This window comes from Armigeres subalbatus, chromosome 3, assembly GCF_024139115.2.
Source record: "Armigeres subalbatus isolate Guangzhou_Male chromosome 3, GZ_Asu_2, whole genome shotgun sequence".
Classification (NCBI taxonomy): domain Eukaryota; kingdom Metazoa; phylum Arthropoda; class Insecta; order Diptera; family Culicidae; genus Armigeres; species Armigeres subalbatus.
Genome location: NC_085141.1, coordinates 53,757,168 through 53,769,998, shown reverse-complemented (window position 1 = coordinate 53,769,998; position 12,831 = coordinate 53,757,168). Strand labels below are relative to the sequence as shown.

The window sequence follows — 12,831 nt, the reverse complement described above, 5'->3', positions numbered from 1 at the left end:
AGCAGAAAATAGATAGTGGCGAAAGACGAGCGAAAACAAAATGAAACGAACAAAAAAGGCAGGAGACTTACTCCACAGCCCACCGTAACCAGCAACCAGCCAACCAACCAACCATCAGAAGGAAGGAAAAGGAGTGCTGCTTCGAAGTGAAGTAGCAGCAGCAGAAGAAAACCGAGTACGTAAGTACGTACGTACGGCCGCCCGAGACGCCGCCGTCGCCACCGCAGCCGCCGCCGCTGCCACCGATGGAGGTCAATCACCGCTGCTGCGCCTGAGCTAGGCTAGAGTTGCTTCAGACCAGACCGACCAAGATTGCTGTGGTGCGGACTGTTGCCTTGCCTGCCAGGAGAGACCCCCAAGCGGCACCAGCCGATGGTGGCCACCGCTGCTGCTCGGTTCGGTTCACACCAAGACCAAGAGGATTTGGATTTTCTTGCGGGGCCATTTTCCCTCGACGCGACGGTGATGGAGGTTCGCGAGAGAAACAGCCCTACGGACTGTTACGGAAAGGAGTCTCAAAAAGTGGAAAAAGGGAAAATCCGTTTCGGAAGGGAAAACGTTGTCGACACATCGGGAGGTGGATGACGTGGGGTGGGACTGAGCATGAGGTTGAGCTGATGCCAGGCGAGAGGTGATAAACCGTGCAATTTTCTAGGTTTTGTTTGCCGCAATTGCTCGCTTTTTCCGTTTTGGTTTTATGTACGAGTCGAAGGGGTATTTGGGGGTCTAATTCCAGTACAGTGTTTCACACACATATCCGATGTGGTTTCCGAGTCATTACACTCGCTGATTGGATTTTTGGGTATGAGGGTGGTCTGTAGAGCAATCTGGACTTTTCATTTGGCATTCATTTCGTAAATTTGTGATTTCCGTTCACTTTGGTTTTATAATGACTCAAAATCTTAGTTGGAATGTTCAGGTTATAACACATTGGGATGCTATTTACAAAGGCGAAGTTTGTTAAAGGGCAGTAGTCAGCGTTGACTGATCCTCGAAATGATTCATCTACCATGACGACTCGAATCAAAATAATTTTAAAATTTATAAACTAGGGGAACGGTTCGGCGCTTCATCTTATAGCTCCCATTTCCATCCCATCAAAAACAAAGCAATGAAAAGGTATTTGATTTGTTATTGATTTTTGTGATTTTTTTCAGCAGTGAGCACGCATGTTAGCAAAACGAAGCGACAAGATTGGCGCTGTATTTCTTTGTTTTGCGATGAGATGAAAAACGGAACAGTTCCCCTATTTAAAGCATTATAAGTTATGCCGAGGATTAAAATACGTAAAATAGAATTAGCAACAATATAGATTGTTGCTAATACAACTAAGTACATGCCAATTTCTATTGATCTGTATGATACAAAGACGATTTAAGTTCATAAATCATTAAAAAAAAACTAAGTAGCAAATTAGGTGAAGTGAAATTGATCAACAATTGATAATGCACATCGAAAGAAGTGAATAAAAAACTGTCTGTCAATACGAATCAATCTTCTAATCAAAATAGTTCTTTTCATACAAAATTACGAATCAAAACTGCTATCAGTTGATATAACCAAAAAGGCAATTATTATTAATTACTTCTGTAAACAATACTTGAATTAGTCACATATAGGGAAGGGAATGTTTTATCGCTCTTTGGAACATTTTTCCAACTGACACTTCTCATCAATAAATTGATCTTGTTTTATTGCCTCAGTCGCTTCTTTGAGTTAGTTAAAGTCAACTTTCCTCAAGAAAAAATATTCGGTCGCCTTCTTTACAATTTAATGGACTCAATCGATTTCTTCGGTTGTTTAAAATTAGGGTTTCCAAACAAACAAAATATTTAATTTATTTGAAAACAAAAAAAAAATGTTCCGCAGTTTAAACCCGAATAAAGAATTGGGTAAAATCGTATAAGATTTTAGCTTGAACAGTAAGAAATTTGTTTTTTTTATAAGACGACTGTCCAATCTAGAATTCTGCACGATTGGATGTTCACAGCTTCACCCGATTATGTCTACCCACGATTTTTTCACGTTTTCGACCAGATTTTAGCTCATCACATTTTTTTATTTTTGTAAATAAATAACAATACATAACATAATTCTGAGACATATCAAGTATTTTGTAAGCTTTTTAAGAATTTATGGGTTTGCTTCACGTATTTCCCCTTTCAAAGGCAAAAATTGACTCATATTTGTAAAAAACATTAAAAAATTGAAAATAAAAAAAAACGATTTTATCACCTTCCTGTTTTAATCACCCCAAAGTTCACCAGGGGGGACGATGGAATCGGAATATTATTGTATACTTAAATAATATTTACCATATCATGGAGAAATAAATAATTTTTTCCCAATGTCTATATTGTGCTTTAATTTTTTTTATATCTAGGTGGTCCACTACTTGTTTGTTGCCCATCAAAGTACGTTTAACCCGTAATAAAAAAAAATACGACTCGCAATTCAAATTTGTGATTTTTATCTTGGACTCGCTAAAACGTCAATTCCACACAAAAAAATCAACTCCAAATCATTTCCACACACAGAGATGTATCCAACATCCTCCCTGCCGATCTAACAGAGTATGTATTCATTGTTTGCCACGTACCTATTTTACATTTTCTCCTTTCCTGGGGCCGCGTTTGGATTCGAATTTGAATAATTTTTCTCCGGCCTTATTTTCCACACCACACTGCTCCTTCAACTACACTTCTCCAAAATTTTCTCCACTAAGAAGCCGAGCTTTGCTTGGCCTATCCCGTTTGTGAATGTGGACACTGTTGTTGACCGTTCGTGTATTATTATTTATCGCGTGTTTTTTCGGTTCGGTTCCCGAGCACAGCGATTCCTTTTTTACGTAGTTACTTTACTGGCGAGACGGCGATGGGACAACGCGCGCGCACGGCTTTGATTTGTGTGCTCGCGCGCTCGGCTCGCCTACTCGTCGTCGGGACTCGGACGTTCGTTCTTCGTGGGCACTCAGCCGGAGCGATCCTATCCTCCTATTCAACTTTTCTGTACATATCACACTTCTAGGTACCTCTAGCCTTGGCGACGCACTAACTGCTGGGAAGGCAAGTTACCACAAACGACAAAGTGCTGTAGTTGTAAATTCCTTCGCCGCAACTTCATCGACCTGCGATAAAAACTTTTTCCACTCTTTTTCTCTTGAACGGGCTTAATTTTTTCCTACTCACTCAGCTCACTGTCGTTCTGATTACTTTCATGCCTATATCTTCACATTTTTCTGCCCACTTGAACTTTTTTTTCCGGTCAAGAACTTTTCACTACTTCCTGTTTTCTGGCCGTATTTCACGACACTGGTTTTCAATCTTTTGAGATCCCGATTTTTTCAATCCTTAAATTATCGCTTCTTGTTTTCGGCAAAATAAAGCAAAAATCACCGTTTTATTTATGTAACTCGCAGCAAAATCTTACTAAATAAAAATCACACGTTCCCGCAGCCGAACAATGATCGAAACAAAAGATCCTTTTTGCCACACCTTACTTGCGCCGATGCACTGACTCTGGCAATTTAAATGCAGAAGGTCCTGCGCACTGCCAGCCAACAAATCCGAATCAATGTCGTGTGTGTCCAGAGAGGAGGGCGGAAAACGTTGTTACTCAAACCGCGGCACTTATCCAACTAAAAGTATTTTAAATTTAACTTTTCGACTTCCACCGCACGACGACGCGACGACGGGACGATGATTGTGCTCGAACGGACGAACGAGCGACGGCGCCGATTGAATGAGCTGAGCGCCAGCCAACACAGCTCACCCACACACTAATGCCGCGGACGACCGAACGATGCCGAAGCGATTAGCTTCGCGCTTTGCTTGCTTGCATGGGCACTTTTCTCTCTCGTCATCGCCATTCCTTTTGGGCCGCGCGCACACAACCAAAAGTCCAAAAATCAACTGCGCAACCGATTCGATTCGATTGTTCGCAGTCCAGTCTTGCGATCGTATAACGTTTGTGGGGCGGCAGTCCATCCATGCAGGCAGGAGCGTTTCGGTTGTTTTCCTTTCGTATCTGGTGTTGTGCGCCTGAGACGGGCGGGGGAGCGAGAAAAGGATAGACTTGTTGAGCGAGAAAAGTGAGTGCCCATTGAGTGCGGAACATTCATTCATCGACTCGACACGACACTGTTCAACACGTTGACGGTGTTGCTCATAACTGTTGCATGTGTGAATGAACCGGCACGTCGTGGTATTGTGCTTCGGCACTTACAGCAATGGGAATCCTCCTTTTTGTGCAACAGTATTTTATTCGTCCGGACGAATGAGGAATGACGAACGGGCGTGTGCGTTTGTATGAGTCAGTGATTGAATGAAAAAAGGTTACGCTTGTGTTAGAATCGGGAAATCAAAGTCGTGTGGTCTGGTTATTGGAGCTTCGGTTATACTGTTATTCATTGTGATGGTATGTTCAATAGAAACTAACTGTTAAAGGATTGAATAGAATACGAGTACATTCATGCCATGGTTGATTCAGGAATTGCACTAAATTTCCAGTAAGAACGATTAATAATTATTAGACTCACTTTAACCCATTCAATGACTGTTCGATCAAATCGAGGGTTTTTACGACTAGGATTTTGCGATTTCCGCAGATTTATATGTATAACTATTTTAAGGCTTTGCGCGTATTTGAAGCGGTTTAGTTTCAGATGAAAATTCAATTAATAAAATGCTAGATCGTTAACAATTTATATTTAGTTTTATTTCATATGTGTATCTATGTATATGGGTCTTTTATGCGATTGCAAAATGTTGTTGAGATTTAATATCCCGTTTACGATCTATGCTTACAAAATTCTCTGGATATTTCCAGGTCCCTAATTGAAATATTGAATGACATGCATTACACTTTTGAGCATTCATTGAACAAGTGTTTTGAAGTGAACGCCGTCACTTGTCATTTTGATTCTATTCTGAATCACGACGTATATACACAACATGTCTACTGAACTTCTGAAGGACATTAAAACCCGTTTTTGCTCTCTTCGTAATTCCGAGAAATTTATCAGATTAACCATTTTACGACAAATCATACAGCATGATTTATCGCATAATTTTTCAAATGTTTTTCAGTTAACCCTTTATAAGGCAGTGGCAACTATATTGCCACCAACAAAATGTATGTTTTTCTATTTATTTACAAGAGCTCTACTTATTATTTCCCATGTAGGGGCTTTATTTGCTTCCTAGTGACACCTCAGATGAATTTGACCCATGAAAAAATTGAAAAGTCAATTTGAGAACAATTTTTTTACGAAAAGATCGTAAGTTTCGAGTGGAAGAAGGATTTTCAGTTATAATTCGTTAAAAAAAACGACAGAGATATATTTTTTCCCGTTGGTATTAATGATTTTGAATCTCCTGTGTTGGATTATAACGCAGGGCTGGTAGCAAGTCACTAAAAAGTCACTATTTGCATCCAAAAGTCACTAAAGCCACTATTTTTCGGAAAATGGTCACTAAAGTCACTATTTTCGCACCACCGTTTGTAAAAAAAAGTTCAAAATAAAAATCATTTGTACCTACCATTATCATCAACCAAATCAAATGTAAATCTGTTAGCAAAATATATAATGTTTGAAAAATTGCTCCAAGGCCGTCTTATGAAAGGCAGAGTGGGTTCGAACCATGGACTTCGGGATCGAGAGACACACAGACAGACCACACAGCGAAGATTGGGCATACGTTTAGGCAACGCCGTATATAAAGCGCAGGATTGTTACGACTACGAGGATTTCGCGATTTTCGCGGTTTTTTCTGCTATTCTCGCGGATTTGATGCGGATTTACATAACGGTTGAGGCTTCGCGCGGATTAAGTTTTGGGTGGAAATTTAATAAATAAGGAGCGTAGGGTTTTGTTTTCGATAGCAAAATGTCGTTGAGAAGGGACTCCACATTTGAAGTCAATGCTTACCCAATTTTTGGATATTTCCAAGCCATTATTAAATGCATCATACTTTTGAGAACTCGTTTAACAAGCATTATAAGGGTGAGAACTTCACTTGTTGTCATTTTTCATCGTTTCTGAATATCCATTTTTTGTCACGTCAATTTTGACATAATTCCGAGATATTTCTTGGTTTCTGATTGATTAACCCCTCTACGACGAACCACACAGCATGATATTGTCGGCGTAGCACCACATTAGAATTCGGACATCGGGACTTCCGAACCGAATTTTCTTCCGAAGTTTTATCTGTCAAACTAATTGATGGGTTGTTTAGCGCATCTTTAGGCGAATCCAGCGCACTACTTCCTAAGTTGGGTAAGTTGCCTGTATCTAGAGAAAAATCCACCTTCGTTATAAAAAGCTTCCTAACTTTGTTTCTCTTAGAAGAACTTTCACTATAATTTCTGTAGCGATGACCGCATAAATCTTTTTATAAAATTTCGTAAAAATTTCGCCTTGAATTTGGGAAATAATTTTCGGAAGGTTTTTCTTAGGAATTCTCAAAAAGCTTTCTACCGGAATTCATGAAAAAATCCGCTTGTATTTGAAGGAGATTTTTTTTTATCAGGGATTCGCGGAGAAGTTTATCTAGTAATTGACGTGCAGTTTCCGCGGAAATTCCTGAAAGACAGTAGGAATGTCTACAAAATATTCTGCCTCGAATTTATGGTATGAAAGAATTTCTGGAAGTTTTTGTACTGACATTTGCCATCGGATTTCTGTTGGAATTTCCGTTTGAACTCCTGGAGAAAGATTTCACAAAGATTGAAGTATTTTCGGCACAATTTCTGAAAAAAAAATCCTAAAAAATTTCACTAGGTTTTCCACATAAAATCAACTTCCGCTGATATTTCTGAAAAAAAAATCAGAGTTTTCCAAAGCAATTTCAAATTCAAGATTTTAGATCACATTTTACGAAACTTGAAACTTAAGATTCATTAATTCGGTAACATTCATGAGATCAGGGTTTCGAAAAAACCAATGGCAAATGGATTCTATATGTATTTAAATTTGTTTCAATTAAAAATGTTATTTTTAATTATTAAAAATCGTATTTTAAAATTGTCATCATAATTTTGGATTTTTAAAGTTTTTTTTAAACATTTTTTCCTTATAAAGATTCATAAGCTTTGTGATTCCAAATAATTCTCTGTCTAGTAATTGATTAGATCATTTTATTTCTTTTTTGCCGAAAAACCGTGTTAATTTTTCAACGTGCCAAAACGAATGTTCACACGTTAGCGAAAGCCCAATCCAAAACATCCTTCTAGCACTTTTTCATACTGTCTTGCAGCTGAATCATCTATATATGGTGAAACTTTTGGGAATATATTTTAACGAGACAATATTTTTGATCGATAGTAAAAGACAGCGCAAAATTTGTTATACTTCATTCTGCCTTTTTCATATACAAACTGCAGTTTCACGAAAAACTTCGAGCTCATGTTAAACTTTATTACCACAATGCTGTAGAACTTGCTTCAAAATCGTTGTTGAAATTATAAGCATGGTTTAGTGTAACAACTTGCAACTCGTTACCTGCTCCCGTGTGCTACGGAATAAGGTTTACCATGGTCATATTGCTAGCCTCTGGATGTCCCAACGAATACCTTCCTCAATATCCAACTCTGTGGTATTTATGATGGTGTCGCCAAGTCGATTGTCCTTTGCTAAGTTCCATCTTCTCCCTAGTTGCGATGAAGATGCACACGGCCAGCAGTAGTAATCCTCATGATTTTGTAAATTTAGTCTTTTCTTGATTTCTGATAGCATTCTAATAAAGATTTGAAAAAAAAAAACATGATATCCCTAGTTTCCGATCTACTACGAGTTACTCAGTAACAATACGAATGCAACTCAGCTCACTATCTGGTTAGTACTTCATACAAAAGTCATTATTTGGTCACTTTTTCTAGTTCTGAAAGTCACTATTTGGTCACTTTTTTCGTCAACGTTGGTCACTAAGTCACTATTTTGAAAGGCATTTATCGCTACCAGCCCTGATAACGTGATTAGCGAGAAAAAAGCATTGCCTTTCTGTATATTTGGTTTTTGGATTTTTGACGAAACTGTGTTTTTTTCCCCCTTGGAAACAAAAGCGCAAAAAAATTTTATTTTCACTTATAATGCGTTTTCCGACTAGGACTCTTCACCAAAAAATGAAACGTGGCTTGATTTGACTGATTTTACATAAAAGTGGTAAAACCTATTTTTTAAAAATCTTTTATTTATTTTTGTTGTTGCCTGTTTTCCCGCTTGCCGGGCAGTGGCAACTATATTGCCACCAATGTTGTCCCGCTTGACGGGCAGTGGCAACTATATTGCCACCAATTTTTCAATGTTTCTGAACTGTTTAATGTATAACAAACATACATTTGAGTTGACATGGTATTCAACATTGGGTTCTAGGGTTGTTTTTGTTAATTTATTGTTTAGATTCGTCCGCCTTATAAAGGGTTAAGAATCAGTGTTTATGTATAGCATTGAAGATTGTTTATTGCTTTCATAGCATTCAACTAGATTTCTTTTAATGTTTATTAAAGTGATATGTAATTTATTATAACGTATACTACCCGCCAAAAGTATGGAAGCGCAAAAATAAGTATTGCAACGCCTGCTTTGAATATTGCAATACCCCAACGCTCCAGAACTCCTAAACACGTGATGATGTATTATCGGATACTTTCTATTTTGAATAATGGAACATTCAACAAAATTGCTAAAGACGATAAGTGCATTAGGAAGGAGGACAATCCCCCTGGCTCCCTGGGTGCATTGGCCACTGGGTAGACATCCGGATTATCCGTATTTAGAAACACATTCGAACTCACCATTTCATACATCCATTAATTCCAGCGAGATGCAAAATTTTAACATCTTTCATAAGGGAGAATCCATAAATTACGTAACGCTTAGAGGGGGGAGGGGGGTTTGCCCGAAGTGTGACAATCCATACAAAATTTTCAAATGATTCATACAAAAAGTGTGACATAGGGGGAGGGGGCGTTACGTAATTAATGGATCTTCCACAGTATGACTGAAAAATCGATGCTGAGTGACGTTTGCTTTATCCCTGGTGGCCACCTAATAACATCCGGTGCAATGGTCAATCTTAGTAATTCATGCCAGAAAGCTGCGACTTTTTCTAAACCGATCCTCCAGGAATTCTTTCGGAAGTTCCTCCAAGAATTCCTCCGGAAGTTACTCAAGAAGTTCCTCCGGAAGTTGCTCAAGAAGTTCCTCCGGAAGTTCTTCTGGGAGTTCTTCCGAAAGTTTCTTCAGGAATTCCTCTGCAAGATCCCCCAGGAACTTCTTTGAACGTTTCTCCAAGAGTTCTTCCCAGAATTAAAAAAATACAATCAAACATTTTTCACTAAGTCCACATGAAGGTTCTTAACGATATTTTTCTGAAATTATTCCGGAAGTTGCTCCAAGAATTAGTTTGGCAGTTCCACCAGGAATTATTCGGGAAGCTTCTCTAGGAATTCCTCGGAAGGTCTCTACAATTTCCATTCAAATTCCTCCAGCTATTCCTCAAAAATATCTTCTCTAAGAGCTCTTCCGGAAGTTCTTCTAGAAGTTCCTCCAGAGTTTCCTCCTGAAGTTCCTTTAGGAATTGTTCCTGAAGTTTCTTCAAGAAGTTCTTTAGAACTTCCTCCATGATTTCCTTAGAAGTTCTTGCCAGAATTACTTCGATATTCCTTCCAAGTATTCTTCCAGATTTCACCAGACACTGGGATGTTTCTCCAGGAATTCTTCGGGAATATCCTCGGAATTTTTACAAAAGTTACATCAAAAATTTTCAGGAAATTTCTTTACGAATTTCTTCTGATTGTTTTTCCAGGAATTGCTTCGGAAGTTTCTCAGGGAGTTCTTCCGGAAGTCCTTCTGGTAATTCAGATAATTTCGAGCAGACAATGTCATTGACTGCGGGACTTCCAAGGTCATTAGGAAATACTTACTCATTTAATTCCAGTTCCCTGCATGATGTTCCGATCCTGTTTGCGTTTACCGATATTTCAGCTCAATATTTCATACAGCTCTTTTACATTTTTTTAGGTAATATTTTTTACTGTTTTCTGTATATTATAAAAAAATCAACGAAATTCAGAATTTTTTTAAGGTTTCCAATTAACTTGCGCATAAGTACCGAAACATCTGTAATTTTTTAGATCACCGATATTTTTTTTTACTCAAGTGTGTATACTTGAAAATTCTACCGATAATTCCACAGAAACTTTTACAGAAAATCCTTCCGAAAGTCCCTAATTTTTTTCCTGGTACAGTACCAAAATTACTTCTAGAATACTTATATAAATCTTTTTATAGATTCCCCAAGAAATTTCTTGGAAATTTATTTTGAAATTCCCTCAGAAATTTCTTAAAGTATAATCTAAAAACAATCCTCCAGGAACTGCTCCTATATATTCCTCCAGACGGAATTCACTATGCATTTTTGTGGGATTATCCAAAGGAGTTCTTAAAAGATTTCTTGAAACAAGTCCTGAAGGATTTCTTTAAGAAGTTCCTGAAGAAATTCGGGAAGGAACTTCTGGTTGAAATACCTAAAGAAATTATAGAATAAATTCGTGGGGATATTCTCGATGAAATTTCCGATTTATTTGCCAATGGATTTCCTGGAGGAATTCTGAAAAAAAACTTTGGAAGAATTGTTGAAGAAATTTTAGGAGAAATTCCAAATGGATTTCCTGGTTTGAATCAGTGTAAACTTTTTTAGATGAATTTTCAAAATAATTTCGGGTGTGTTTCCCGATTGGCTTCCAGAAGATATTTTTAAAGGAATTACTAAAATAATTTCTGAAGAAACTTCAAGAGAATTTCAAGCAGTTGAAGTTTTTTCATAGTTTATAAGAAATTTAAAAGAAACTATTTTTAAGTTTCCGAAATTGAACAACTGGGTAATTAAAAAGTTAAAATAATTTCAGACCAAAATACTTAAGAAATGTTAATAGGAGATCATTTTAAAGTTTTCTAGGAGCAATGAAAAACAATTGATTTCATAGGCTGCGTTTGAACTTAAAAGTTGTTGCCGTTTAAAAATCAAAAATCAATCGGTCCAGAAAATCGCAGGTGCTTTCCATCAAGCCCGATAAGACATCTGTCAAAACAATTTGATGTACCTAACTGTCTAGTACTTTCCATTTAATTCCACTACGTTTTGTTATCTTTACAGATGCGTATTTCGACCTCAACTGTAAGGCCGTCTTCAGTGTCTCGTACTTGACTCGACTTATGGAAAGTACTAAACTTTTCTTAGACAATTGAAGACATTCCACTAAAAGAGCTTAAATAATTTTTCTGAATTTTATGTCTGTCAAAAGTAATCTTGTCGTGTGAGCAGCGTTATTTGGAAATTATTCAACTGTAACTAAAGCACCATCAAATTTTGCACCTTCTAACCTTCATCGAATTATTTCATCAACAAAACCCAATATTTGTCACATCTTTATGGTTCCATTAGACTACAAATATAAACAATTAATATGTAGTACAAATAGTAAAACTATAGAAACAATCAATGGAAGTAGAGCCTACCAGTAAAATTGCTCTTTTAACAAAATGTACGAAACCCTGGTATAATTGCCCTTCAATAGCCATCGGCGTGGGAAAAAATATTCGGCGTCGTGGAAAATTTTCATGCAACTTAATTTTGACGGCGGCAGTGATGTGAGAAAATCAGTGGCGGCGGCGCACAGGTCTAATCTTTTGTGGATGAAGATATGCAAGGGTTCAGGAAAGAAATAAATTTTGGCAAATTTGTTGTTCCGGTTGAAAAAGGTTGAAGTAGAAGAACGATGAATTATCAAATTTTAAACGGCTAAACAGATTTCTCAGAACAGCATCATGGTGAGCTGTTCAATTTGTTTTTTACTGCAGTTTTTCAAATACAATTAATTAAAAAGCGGATGTACTCGACCGACGCAGGATCATGTATGCTGGCGGTGGATGTGCGGGGTGAGACGATATAGACTCGTACCCTCTATTTCAATGCATGCCAGGACATACGGGAGATATACCCGTGTCCCATCCCTGGAAGTATGGTCAACAAGGAGTGACACGAATCATCTTAGCGAAGTTACTCCCAACGTCAACTTTGCATATACCCTCTTAATGTGGAACGGTTGGTACGGCAGTCAACGTTTCTTCCTTTCGTTAATTCAAAACTCTTTGTTGATCATGTTATTTATTATTGAAAAATCTGATTGCCAGGAAGTTATGAGTTATCTCCCAATTTCAAGCCTGCATGGTGGGCCATTTTAATATTTGTGTCATATTTATGATATGCTGTAAATATTAATGCTGACAAGAAAATTCTCGGAAACACAACCGACATTTCTAGGATGTTTTTCAATACTGACTGTGTATGTGCTAAGACAAGAATGGTTGATCAACAGGTAACATGACAGGCAAAAATGTCTACCATTCTCAATCTGTTTCTGCAATCCTTCTTCCATCGCCAATATTACCAGATATTGGATGCATGTTTATATTTTTCCATTTCATGCTCCGTTTGTTTGAATAAAAAATGAGCAAAAATGGATCAACTACAAGATCCAAAATAATAAAGCAGAAAAGTGGCATAAAAAATAAATGTGTAACTAAATTAGACCACTGGTGCAAAGCATTTTTTTGTTCGTTGATCTAACGTTTGGTTCAAAACATATTGAAATAAAAAGCGTCTGTTCGGGCTTTGTCATTTTTGTCAATAATATGCATGTATGCTTTCTTAACAACATCATCAAGCCATCTATTACTACAACAGTGTAGAAGACCATGATTTTTAGGTGAAAAATTCATTTTACGAATGTGGTTTTTCATCCGTTAAAAACGATTTTGGACCTGGT

General features: G+C 37.5%; 1 protein-coding gene across 3 annotated transcripts in view; it reads right to left on the bottom strand.

The window, feature by feature from the left end:
* Nucleotides 1-3,706, bottom strand: part of LOC134226666 (protein tramtrack, beta isoform) — a 66,399-nt gene extending 62,693 nt beyond the window's left edge. Inside the window, exons 1-2 of one of the 3 annotated variants that reach the window (XM_062707578.1) lie at nt 3,189-3,694; nt 2,600-3,127 (exon numbers count right to left, since the gene is read on the bottom strand). The gene's annotated coding sequence lies outside the window, so the exon portion shown is untranslated. Of the gene's footprint in view, nt 1-2,599 lie in introns of all 3 variants that reach the window. The other 2 variants (XM_062707580.1, XM_062707582.1) reach the window with 2 other exon arrangements.
* Nucleotides 3,707-12,831: the final 9,125 nt, after the last annotated feature.